At 44.2% G+C, this 13,625-nt stretch overlaps 1 protein-coding gene across 2 annotated transcripts in view; it reads right to left on the bottom strand.

Moving 5' to 3' along the window:
• Nucleotides 1-13,625, bottom strand: part of HDLBP (high density lipoprotein binding protein) — a 67,325-nt gene that overhangs the window by 48,473 nt on the left and 5,227 nt on the right. Inside the window, exon 2 of one of the 2 annotated variants that reach the window (XM_060151611.1) lies at nucleotides 3,766-3,838. The exons of the other annotated variant lie outside the window; for it this stretch is intronic. The gene's annotated coding sequence lies outside the window, so the exon portion shown is untranslated. The remainder of the gene's footprint in view (nucleotides 1-3,765; nucleotides 3,839-13,625) is intronic. 2 annotated transcript variants of the gene reach the window in all.

Below are 13,625 nucleotides of genomic sequence, written 5' to 3'. Positions count from 1 at the left end.
GCAAGATCTCCATGCACTGTTACGCAAGGTCTCTAGGGACAAGGTTAGTGAGAAATGGCGAAGGAGGCAGGAGGTGCAGAGTAAGCTACCTAACTCCAAGAAAGTGTCGGAAACACCAGTGTACCTATGTCTGCTCGTATTTGCAAGAAGAAACAATGGGAGGCAACACTGGGAGAAGAAAAGGGAGGAGGGACAGGGATGGACGCAACTCATCTGAATATACCACTGAGTCCCTCTGCCTTTAGAACCATATATATCAGAGAAGAACAAACTCTAAAAACAAATATGTCCTGCTTCTCTGTCTTAATGGTGTTTACATGGTTGGGTTCAGTTAACATTTATGGCTCAACGAATTTTCACTAAGGATTTGCATAGTTCTCTGTATGTTTATTATACTTCTTTAATACTTTTAGTAAAAAAAATTGAAATGAACCTAAATAACAATGTCACAACAGTGGCGCAAGCATCAGAGAAAAACATAACTTTAAAACACAGTAACTTGACAGTATATTCCAAGTGGGATATAATCTAATAACATCAGTTACTGTTATGCTAAAAATATTTTATGTTGTAGGATAAGGTTAATATCCTTAAAAAACAATTTTCAGCATTAGCAAAAACCATGTAGATTTTTATTTGAATTGGAAATATCTATACTCATGATCGGTTCCTAGGCCTGTCTGCTACGAGAAGCAATGCAGTGGCACTGGGCACCCTGAGCACACAGACTGTGGCAATCAACACCATTCCCCACTAAAAGGAACCAGGCTCCTTGGAAAAATAGCTGAGTCCAGGTCACAAGATGGGACATCTCGCTGTGGCAAAGAGCAAGGAAGGAGTCACAGACTAACGGGGTCACGTCCAAAGAACACAGAAGCCAACTAGGAGGAACAATATAAGCATCAAAAATTGGCTTCAATGGGTTGAAACACAATTACATGCACATCAAAATGCATTGTTGCTTTGGAAGTTGCTAGTCCAAACATATTCTAAATATGAATAAAGCAAAGAAATCATTTCTCCTTTCTCTTCAGGAGGAATTGTATTTTAGAGTCACCAGAATTGATCAGGGAAACCTTCTTCATGTAAAAATGCCAACAAATAAATGTAGAAACAGATAGCCAGGTACTCAGTCCTGGAACCTGTGAATATTACAAATGAATAAGAGTTAAAGTTAAGAATATTGTGATGGGAAGATTATCTTGGATTATACAGGTGGGACCTAAATGTAGTAAGTATCCTTAAAATCATGTGCTTTAAAGATGGAGGAAAGGGCCGCAAGGAATGCAGGCGGCTTCAAGAAGCTGGGAAAGGCAAGAAATGGATTCTCCCCTAAAGCTTCCAGAAGGAAGCCCTGCTGACACCTTGACTTAACCCCAGTGAGACTGGTTTCAGCCAAGTGTGTGGTAATTTGTTACACCAGCAATAGGAAACTGACACACCAATGAAACAGTGAATATAAGCAAAATGGCTATTAAGCCCCTTAGATAACTGGTTGATAAAAAACTTTATAATGAGGGACAGAATCAGCCTTCAGACACTTCATTCATTGATCACTTGTAACATAACGAAGAGAAAGACAGCCAGACATTACGCCTCCTGGTATAATGCAAAATGAAGTACACAGCACAATCTATGATGTGTTCTTGACACCCTCCCTACACCAGCTTTGCCAAAACAAACAAACAAAAAACCCCAAACCCAAAACAAATAACCACCCCCCAAACCAATTAAGCATCTAAACCTAGCTACCAGTTTACAGAAAGTATGAGGATCAGAGGAATATACCACATGCCACCACAACAATACAAGCAACCAAATGCAGAATGTGGGAAAACCCCCAGCACAAATGGCCCCGCTGCTTTCATAAACAAGAAAAGGGATTGTTACAGATTTTAAAATTGTTGAGATTTTTAATGCAGTGTGGACACTTTCTTTGGGTTTTCTTTGACTCAAACAAACCAAGTGTAAAGACGTATTTTATGACATTTGGAGAAAAGTGAACACAGAATAGATACTGGATGATACTAACAAAATATAGTTAATTTTGCTATAGGTAAAATTTCCTTAAAGCCCTCATCTACTGAAGATACATGCTAAAGTATTTACAAGTGACATGAAATGTGATGTTTGCTTTAAAATACTCAAACTCAAAATTAAAAGTATGACAAGTGCGGAACAAGCAAGGAAAGATAAAATAAAAATGGCAAAATGCTGACAACTCTTAAAGTTGGGTGACAGGTATATGAAATATCAATATTCTCTCCTATTTTGGGATATGTTTGAAGGTTTTCCTAACAAAAAGGTGTAAAAAAAGAAAAAGATCAAAGATCACTACTTATCGGGGCATACAGGATGCTACCAAAGCTATACTCTGAGGATGAATCAAACTTGTAAATTTTATTATAAGAAGAAATGAACATAAATGAGCTAATCAGCATTCAAATCAAGATGGAAAGAGAAAATCAAAGAAAGTACATGGAATAAATAAACGAAGAACCAGTGAAATAGAAAACAAAAACTAACAAAATACAGCTGGTGTGGTCAATCAAAACCAGAATCAGTTTCTCTGAAAAAATAAATTAAAGAGCAATTAACTCTTTCAAGTCTGATAAAGACAAGGAAAGAGCACACAAAGAATACAAGTGCACAATGATATAATATTATCCTTGCCTGGTACTGAAATAAGAAGTGTTATAAATGGCAGTAATTATATCTTCTGGTAGTTCCCAAGGAAGTAGGAGCTTCTTTGCCCCATGAATTATTTTTGTATCTCACCGGCATCAATTGGGTTCTGAGCCCATCAGAGGACCAATAACTATAGTCAAGGGGCCAAGGGGATGGAATATGTCTATTAGCTACAGCCAATCAGGGTCCACCCACGCAGCTGGGCCATTTCAACCAAAACACATGGCTTGTACATGGTAAAAAGGGGAGCTCCCCAGAGGAAAATTAGGGCACTGCTTTGCCTCCCCAAAACAATGAGTGGGTGCTGCAGAGAAAAGAGATTATCAACTACAAAAGAGCTTACAAACATATAAAATTTTAAACAAAACACCAGCACAGTAAATCCACTCTAAATTTAGAGAATAAGGCACTGTGACTAAGTAGGTCTGTTCTAGGGATGCAGTAAGGATTCAATATTAGGTAATGTATACATCTCACATTTATAGCTCCAAGGAGGACAAACAAACATATATACATGACTGATAGATGGCCATTTAAAAAACATCCGTCTGACTGATGAAATTCAAGCATCTATTCCTTGCTTCCCATGGAATGTAACTTCAGGAATAAAAGGAAATGGCAATACGAAGAGTATTTCCCAGAAGTAAAATGTATCTCAATTAGTGAAAGGCCAAAATTATCCTATTAAAGTAAGTAACGAAACAGCAAAGATGTCTACTGTGGTCACAGACTGTCAAACACACAATCTAAGGAGAAATAATTAAGCTAACACACAAATGCCACTATTTGCAGATGACCATCTGTCTAGAAAACCCCTCTACTATAATGAAAAGCTAGGAAAACTGAAGGGAAATTCAGTGTTAGCAAAACAACACACACACTAGATGCCTCAGTCATGGAGCAGTTTCATCATCCAGGACACTCATCACAGAGATGTCTGTTTCCATGCCCCCCCCCTCCCACCCCCGCAAGTTCATCTACACCCTCAAGGAAATGCCAAATAACATCTGCAGTAGGCTAAACAATGGCCACTCAAGACATCAGGTCCTGATATTTGGAATTTAAATGTTACCTTACCTGGAAAAAGTCTTTCCAGAAGTGCTTAAAGATTACCCTGGATTATCTGGATGGGTCCATTACAAGTGTCATTCTGAAAGAGAGGCAAAGAGACAACACAGAGGAGAAAGCTTATATGAAGGTGGAGGCAGACACTGGAACACACAAGCCAAAGAAAATGGGAGCAGCCACCAGAAGCTGGAAGGGGCAAAGGACAGTTTCTCCCCTAAAGCCCCCAGAAGGCGCGTGGCCCTGCCAGATTTTAGATTTCTAGCTCCAGAACTGTGAGAGAATAAATTGGTGTTGTTTTAAGCTACTAAATTTGTGGCAATTTTTCACAGCCCTAGGAAACTTAACACAACGTCCCTGTAGGTTTTGTTTTTCAATATATACACTGTAAAAAAGATTCCCAAATTCACCTAAAAATAAAATTGTTCTAGGTTATTTGGAAAAAAGAAAAAAAGGGGGGAAAAGAAAAAACATTCAACCTGAAGTAAAGCACACCATAAAGCAACAGTAATTAGTACTTGGTGGTTTTTGCTAAGGAAAAAGAAAAACTCATGTGTATCTATGAGTTTAGCATTTGAAACAAGTGCCATTTCAAATCAGCAAGGAAGGATAGACTAGGCAGTAAACAGTGCTGGGCCCATTTGCAATCCATTTTGGGAAAAATATAAAGGTTGATCCCTACCTCACACCATACACCAAAATAAAATTTCAGCTGGATTAGAGATCTGGCCATAAAAAATCAAGCCTTGAGGAATTCGAAGACGGGGGAGAAAAACCTATGATTTGAGGGTGCAAAGGCCTACTGATAACACAGACTGTAGACATCATCAAGGAAGATACTGACTCATTTGACCCTATTAGAGCTTAAGAATTTTGTACAGTAAAGGCTACCATATAGAAGTTAGGACACAAACAGAGTTTTTCTCTGGTTGGGAAACATCTGAATAGACTAGGACCTATCAACACACAGTTCATGGAAAACTAAGACATACAGCACATAAACCCATGAACAGGTGTGTTCATCTTCATTCTGCCCTTATACTATGAGATCTACAAAGATGAACAGAAGTGATGCAGATTTTGAAATGGTGAGGAAAATTGGCTTCTCTATCGTTGAGAATGGGTAACATTAGAATGCAATTTAAGAACACAAATAATCGGGCTTCCCTGGTGGTGCAGTGGTTAAGAATTTGCCTGCCAACGCAAGGGACACAGGTTTGAGCCCTGGTTCGGGAAGATCCCACATGCCGTGGAGCAACTAAGCCCGTGTGCCACAACTACTGAGCCTGTGCTCTACAGCCCATGAGCCACAACTACTGAGCCCGCGAGCCACAACCACTGAAGCCCGCCCACCTAGAGCCTGTGCTCTGCAACAAGAGAAGCCACTGCAATGAGAAGCCTGCACACCGCAACGAAGAGTAGCCCCTGCTCGCTGCAACTAGAGAAAGCCGGCGCACAGCAACGAAGACCCAACACAGCCAAAAATAAATAAAATTAACTAATTTTTTAAAAACCCACAAATAATCGACATACCCATAATCCAATTCAGTGATAACACTCCAAAGAACCTACTCTCCAGAAGTACCTGCACAAGAACACAGAAGGCATAGGCATAATAGGTATAAGAAGGCTCATAGAAGCATAGTGACATGCAAAGAACTGGAAAAACACAGCTGTGCACCAGTGAGATAGTGGTAACTAACTACACAGTGACGCATCGATACCATACAGCAGGCATCACCAACAATGAAGCGATGGCTCAGGTAACAGCCTCGAAAGGGCAAAAAGACAGTGCACAGAACTTTATTTCTAGAAACTGGGATATGAGTTCCACAAAACGGGGTGTCCACATACCTAGGGTATCAGAGGCTGAGTGAGATGAAGAGAGCAGAGGGCACCTGTGCAGAAGAGGGGGCAGCAACAGGAGACTGGGAACACACACAGTGACTAATCAAATAAGTAAATATATAAGGGACACTGGCACCTAGGATTGTCACTGTTGGAAAAGGGAGCTACCAATTCAGAAAGGGAAAGACTGGAATGAACCCTGTGGTATTAGATAGAAACCGAGGTTCTGAAATGAACTCGTGCCTTTCAACATACAGAGATGTAAAAAGAAACGTGTTGTAAATACACAGGCATCTGTATATCTGTGTGTGTGTGTGCATGTGTACATGTATGTGCACACACACCCACACACACACACTCCATCTCTGTCCACTAAGAGGGCCTGAGTGCATTAACACCCCAACAACAGCCCAACTGGTGCCCACATTCTGCTTCTCTGAGTACCAACGGTCGTAAAATGGAACCGGGCCTCCTCAAAGAAAAGGCTGATTTCAGGTCTGGGGCAGGAAAGCATTGTACATGAAGAGCCCAGAGTACCTTGCTGTACCAGAAAGCAAGAAGTATTAAATGAATAATGGGGACTTATCCAAGCCAGGACACAGCAGCTGGCTTTAAGGGGCTCCCACTGGCCAAACATGGGAAAATACGAACATCAAAATAAATAACGATAATAAAAGATGACAGCCAACTGAATAAAATGGGAAGCTCTTAGCCTGCACTGATATAAATGAGCAAATCGAAAGTCTGATAGGAACAGATACTTAGTTTCAAAAGCACCTCCCCCCACAGTATACTTATTAATCACAAAGACTTCAGTGGAGAAGCCTGGCAGACACCACCTTTATCAAGTGAGCCAAGCGGGCACCACTGGTAACAGGACAAATCGAAATCGCGCACCATCTGATACAACGCCAAGAGAAGAACCCAGCACTCCTTCTGTGCTATTCCAGCCGAAGATGCAAAACCTGAATCGAATCAAAAGGAAACAGACAAACCCACTCTGAGGGACACTCTGCAAACTAACTGCTTGTGGTCAACAAGTGTCAAGGTGAGGAGAGTCAAGGTAAGATGGGGCAAATGCTCCAGTGTAGGAGAGACTAGAGACCTGACAAGGAGTGTCAACACAGGGCTGTGAACTGGGTCTTTCTGGTGAGGCGTGAACTGGTCTGAAGGTAGCAAAGTATTCATGTGTGTGAGCGGTTGTACTAAGCATCTTGTTTGCAGGAAACACACTGAAATAGCCAAGGGTGATGAGGTTTCATGTCCCCAAGTTACTTGCAGGTGGTTCAGAAAAAAGTGTTTTGTACCATACTTGAAACTGCTCTTAAAGTATGAGAGTTAAAAAAACATTTTTTTTAAAATAGAGGAGAGTACTAGTTTTGTAATTAGAAAAAATAAATGCCTTAACTTGGAAATAAACACATTGAGGTAGGAGGGGGTGGCAAATGACAGTGACCATCCAACTCCAAGTCAAACCCAAGTTTAATAATGTGTATCTGACTATGAGTTCACCTATTCACATCAGGGCACTTCTCACTCACATTTTATGGAGCATAACAAAGTTTTACCTAAATTTTATAATATTGTGATGACACTAAAGCCTGTTACACATCATTTTTTCAAAGTTCATGAAAGCAGATTTTTATTTTATTTTTTAAATTTTTAAAAATTTTCTTATTTGTGATCTATCTATTTAACTACCTATTTAACTATCTATTAATGTCTATCTATTAACTTACTTATCTATTTACTTACCTATTTATCTGTTTACTTATCTATCTGCCGCACCACCGCAGGCATGTGGAACTTCCCCAACCAAGGATCAAACCCGTGCCCCCTGCAGTGGAAGCATGGAGTCTTAACCACTGGACCATCAGGGAAGTCCAAAAGCAGAATTTTAAACCATCAGACAGTGTCAAGAAAGCTGCTGACAGCACCACGTCAACATGCTGAGCAGCACACCCCAAATGACGTCAGGGTCCACAGCGGGACTCCCCGCCGGCTCCTGCAGAGGAGGAAGGAGGCCTGCGGGAGAGCAGAGGTGCTCCGAGAGCTTTTCAGACACCACAAGCAGAAGGAGCACAAGGGACGGGCCCATCTGAGCTAGCCACCAATCACAGACTGTCCTCTGGGCAAGAAGCAAAACTCAGAGACACCAGCAGCTGGAGCCAGCCATGCCACGTAAGGGACCGTGGCCCAAAGAGAGGGGAGCGATATTTAGGCTGGGCAAAGAGACTGACCACTCAATCAACAACGGCTTAGGGCTTCCCTGGTGGCGCAGTGGTTGAGAGTCCGCCTACCGATGCAGGGGACACGGGCTCGTGCCCCGGTTCGGGAGGATCCCACATGCCGCGGGGCGGCTGCACCCGTGGGCCATGGCCGCTGGGCCTGCGCGTCCGGAGCCTGTGCTCCGCGGCGGGAGAGGCCACAGCGGTGGGAGGCCCGCGTACCGCAAAAAAAACCAAAAAAAGCACAACGGCTTAAAAGAGAGAAAAACCCTCACATACCCCTACCACTTCAGGACTGGGGTGAGGAGATAACAAGACAAGCAAAGCTACCTTTGTGAATTAAAACAGTCCTATAAGAAGGCTTCTAATGCATATCCAGTAAGTTCTAAATAGCCTAAAACCAAAATCATACACCTTCAATAAAGCCATATACCAACTGACACCAAAAACCTAATTACTATACAATCCTGTGAGATTTTATGGAAATTCCCACAGATCACCACTGAATCCTTCACATGCCATTTCTTCCTTGAAGATTTGGTCCTAACACTACCCACACAGTGTGGAACCATCCAGAAGAAATCAAGGGCTGGAGGTTTACACACACTCTCTCCAACTCAGCGGCATCTCTGGCAGGTAGGCATACCTGAAGCCCCAAGCAACCAAGGACGAGAAGATGAGGATGTCACGCAACGCTGCTCCAAAAGCAAAGGCATGTCTCACGGGTCAAAGGAAAGCCAACCCGTGTTTTCAAAGGTCAAAAAGAGAGTGTTGCCTTTCCCAGTAACACCATCGTTTCCTCCCTGCCCAGTCTTTCAGAAAAGAGCTACACTTAACCCAATCTCAAGGGCACACAGTGATCATCTCCAGCACCTGTGAAATTAAGGGATAGCTCCAAACGGCAGCAAGCCTGATGGGTCACCTGGTCTGGACGCCCCAGAGGCCGCCAGGCTGAGCTTAGGAGCCAAGGGGCCCTGGGCACAGGCCGCCTGACAGCACTGCTGAGCTCACTGCTCTGGCGACAAAGGCAATACAGCACTTTGGTCTCAGGGGCAGGAGAGTCAGCTCCAAGCAAAAGCAAATAAATGTATCAAAACGGAAGCCTTGTTTCTACAGAAAAAAACTGTATTCTTCAAATTGATCTCACACACACAGATTTAAGCCAGTGCTATAAGAACACCTAACTAATCTTACACTTATGAGAAAAAGTCAAAACAGTCAATATAATTCAGTAATTCCATCTGAAAGGTATTTATAAGTGAGCTAAGTATTAATAAAATTAGAAAGCATGTCACATAAAAGTGAAATGAACAGTAACATACAAAATAAAACCGATTAGGATAACGCATCATCCTTGATTTTGTTCACACCTGACCTGTCACCACCTAACACCCTATGTCCAGGAGTCAGTGCACCATCTCAAGTGAGGGAGAAGTGAATTTAAAGTCCCACCCAGACACCTCAAAGCCTTCTATTTATAAGTTACAGGACACCACCAAGTTAGAGTTAACACGGTTCATAACTGTCAGAATGGTACATCAGAAAGACAGGAATGATCACACAGAGCCATCCTTTCCTCTTTTATTACTCTTTTTTAATTTCTAAAGAAAAAGTTAAAACAAGGACGAAAACTTTCAACTCTGTATATCAAGGAATCAGAAACCACACCCTGTATACTGAGAAGGGAGCCCTGAGAGGCAGAGCCACTTCTCAACAAGTCACTCACCTCAACCAGAATTTCAAAAACAGCAAAACATGCCAAATACACGACATCCTTTCAAAAATTATTTCTTCTAGCTCTACAGTTGCACGGCTTTCTCTTTCCCTCTGGCCTCTGCTGGTCCTGAGGGGCCCGGCGGTCAGGGCGTGTTCGCCAGCTTCCATTTCCCCCAAGGCTGTCTGCTGTGGTAACCTCCTCAGGAGCGCAGCTCTCTCCAGAGCCTCCTGATGGAAACCTCCTAAGAGGCCAGAGCAGTTGCCATGCAGGCCGTTGCTACCAAGGCACCAGCATGAAGACTGCTTTCCCTCCCCCAGGAACCATCCACCCAGAGGTCTGTAGGATGACGAGGGGCAGGGAGCTCGGCACTACGCCCCCTGGCACCTGACCCTCGTTAGTCCAAGAGATTCCTGACTCACAGCGCCCGCCCTCCCAGTCCCCTTTCACTTAACTCCAGTCGCCCAGGCCAAGCGATGCACAGGCCTAACGGGTGGTGCACAGAACTTCCCTGGAAGGGCACAACAGGTTATGCAACAGAGATAACGCTGCACACTGAACTGCCTCTGGCCAAAGGTATTTCCTTCCTCCAGAAAGAAACCAACAGCAGTAGCACTGGTCCAGCCTGCACTGTGTCTAGAAGCTTAAGTGCCGTTAATGACCTTACAGCTGGGAAGACAGTGTATCCTGCCCGTGGACAGAGCTGGGACTGCTACGCAGAGTTCTCCCTCAGCCAGCAGAGCGAGGCCAGCTCAACCCACGCCCCAAAACAAGATGCTAGAAGCTTAGAGAAAGGAATCATGCCGATAAAGGTGAGACAGCATAGAAAACAGGCAGGAGGACACTTGGCTTCCCAAGCATCGGTGAGCCCCACGGTACCAAGCTGCACTGCCACAAAGAAGGCCCGTGCTCAGCATGCTTCCGGATCTCAGCAACGTGCCGGCCAAGCACATCCAAGCCTCTGGAGAAAGCTGAACTACAAAACCATCTGTGAAGGCCAGAGTCAACGGTGGTTGAAGAACACAAGAGCAACAGGTTGAGATGTGGCCTGCAGACTGCCTTATTTCTGTGTCCAGCACACCCCTCAGAGCCTAGAAAGCTGCTCTGGCTTGCAGCAGCCCATGGTAATTCACCAAGAGGCAGGAAAGACAAGAGTCCAGAATCAACACTGTCCTGTCTGTTCATCCCCTCCAAACACACAGGGCACCTGCCATAGCCAGGACACCCTGCTGCGCCAGGGGGTCCAAAACAAGAACAAGTCTACCAGTGGCTTATCCTGTAACCCAGATGAAGGGTGGGGCAGGTAAAGCTAAGCAGGGACTTACCCCACCAGACCTGTGTAGTCATATGATGACGTCACGGAGGCAGCCAGAGGCGGTGGAACTGGGTTGCTGCGATAGGAAGATGGAAACACCAGTCAAGCAAGAGTGAAAGCTGACCCCCTGACGGTGGCTGAACACTGACCGACAGCAGCCGTTTACAGGTTACTGCAGAGATGGGCCCTGAGTGCTCAATGGCTTTAGGTCTGGAACTCTGATTTGTTCACTTCCTTCCGGGAAAACTACTGACAGATATGTACTTGGTGAAAAATAAATGCCTGATGAGGAATCAATGATATTCAAAATTCTAAGGGACACAGACCAATTTTAGTGTGTTTCCTTCAGGGTAGAATATCTACCTTGCTACAAAGGCCTGGGTGGCCCCGCTCCTGGACATTACATCACCTCTGGATCCCAAATTTTAGAGAAACTCTAGAGATGCTGAGAGGAAACACTAGGTAAATTGTCAAGGCTGAATGTTTAAATGTGTGAACTGAAAATGAGGACCAAGGCAAGGAAAAAAGAAAATCCTGACTTCTCTGTGCCTCTGTCTCCTGTCCTGCAAAAGGGAGCTGACGTTAGTATCGGGTCACTGTGAGGATTATGAGAGTTTACATGCAGCGCTTAGCCCAGGCCTGGCAGAGTAAGCCTGGGGAGAACTTTCTGTGACCATGGCCCTCCTCGGTATCCGTGACAGCCACGAGAACTCTGGCAGTGCAGGCAGTACAGCCGTAACTCAGCCGCAATTGCCAGTGGCCTCACCCTACCAGGCTCCACTCTCCTTGACTGAAAAATGGGGCCTGTGACTGCTACATCCTAGAGCCCTCCAAGGACAGAGCCGGTAAAGCAGGACTTTTCAACCTCACTGCTGCTGACCTTGTGACCAGGCAGTTCTTCCTTATGACCACACAATTCTTCCTTGTGGGGGCTGTCCTGGGTACTGCAGAATGGTGAGCACCTCTGGCCTCTAACCATGAGATGCCAGCAGCACTCCCAACTCATGACAACCAAAAACGTTTCCAGATATTCTGGGGTGGGGGTGGGGGTGTAAGATCACCTGGTTGAACCATTGCTGGAAGTAAAGGTCATGATGCCTGGTGTGTAGGAAGCAACAAAAAAAGCTTTAATAGGCAAGGCTTTTTGTATCACTCGTGCATCCTTGAAACAGATCACAAAACGGGATGCTGTATGAGTGACTATTAGCTCCAGGTGTCACCCTTCCAAGTTGAAAAACTAAGTTTCTGATAAACTGAATTGAACAAGGGCGGGGGCAGGGGGGAACGCTGGGAGGGGAGGGGTAAAGGGAGGGAGGAAATGAATGAAGGAAAGGAAGGAAGAAAGGAAACAAACCACCTCAGAGACTCCTTTCCTATCTTTGAGAGGAAGAAGCTGAAGTCCTACAGATCAAGAAACACTCAAGGGCTTCCCTGGTGGCGCAGTGGTTGAGAGTCCGCCTACCGATGCAGGGGACACAGATTCGTGCCCCGGTCGGGGAAGATCCCACGTGCCATGGAGCGACTGGGCCCGTGAGCCATGGCCACTGAGCCTGCGCGTCCGGAGCCTGTGCTCCGCAACGGGAGAGGCCACAACAGTGAGAAGCCCGCATATGGCAAAAAAAAAAAAAAGAAAAAAAGAAACACCCAAAATCACAAGGCTGATTAAGAACAAGTTTAAACTGAAGTACATACAGGTCTCCTGACTCCCGCTCCAGTGGAGGACTACCTTCCCCACCTGAACAAACATCTCCACCCTCTGCCCTGTCTGGTAGAAAGAACCAATGCCTAAGACCCAAGCACCGCTGCATGTCTGACAAAGTCCACAGCCAGGAACGTCTAAGAATAGCAATTCACACAAATAAAAGGCAAACCTGAGAGCGCTTTCAGAAAAGAATCCATCCTAATTGCTCAACGGCACTTGCTACCTAACTACTGGTTTCTGCATCAGCAACTTCCTGCCTCTCCTTGACCTAGATGAGGGCTGCTGTTCCAGCTGTGGGGTCTCAGGGCACAGATAACCCTCCTGAGAGGATACTGCACCCATGGCAGAGCCTGGGATGGAATGGGCAGGGGCCATGGGGACTACATTCATACCAGTTTTATTAACTGATAGTATGAATACGATAATACCGTCGACCAAAGAATGATCTTTAGCATAAAAATATTGTAAAACACAACAACAGAAGTAAAAATTGGCAATCTTCTTGATTCTTCCTCAAGAAATATCTCCAAAACTATTGTTTTACCTAATATTTTTTCTTGGATATATTAATACATGGTCTAAATAAAAACTAAGATCACATTACATGCATGTAATGCCACACTTACTTCCATTTAAAAATGCATATGGCTGTCTTTCCAAGTTTTACACACAAGTTTACCTATGTTAACAACTGCACGTTGCATGGAATAACCATAAAATAAACCCCCTGCTGATGTTGTTTTGTTTTTTTCCGATTATAAGCACTGCAGAAAAGAGTACCATCTACTCACTCAAGCCTGTACCTCGACAGGTTAAATTCCTAGAAATACAATTACATGATTATGGGAGATGCGTGGATAGGCACTGCAAAGGCAAAATTTACCCTCCCAATGAATTAAACTATTTACACTACACGACATTGGGGTATACCTGTCCCCCTCACCTTTGGTAACTAAAATGGTCACGTTTATTTTCCCCAGTCTGTAGGGGAAATATGATTTTAATGTCAAGTCTTTGATCATCGGTGAAAACTAAAAATCTTGCTCTGCATACCGGCCCTGTGAG

This window comes from Lagenorhynchus albirostris, chromosome 6 (genome assembly GCF_949774975.1).
Source record: "Lagenorhynchus albirostris chromosome 6, mLagAlb1.1, whole genome shotgun sequence".
Lineage (NCBI taxonomy): Eukaryota > Metazoa > Chordata > Mammalia > Artiodactyla > Delphinidae > Lagenorhynchus > Lagenorhynchus albirostris.
Note: the sequence above shows the minus strand (reverse complement) of the source record. Positions and strands in the feature narration are given on the sequence as shown.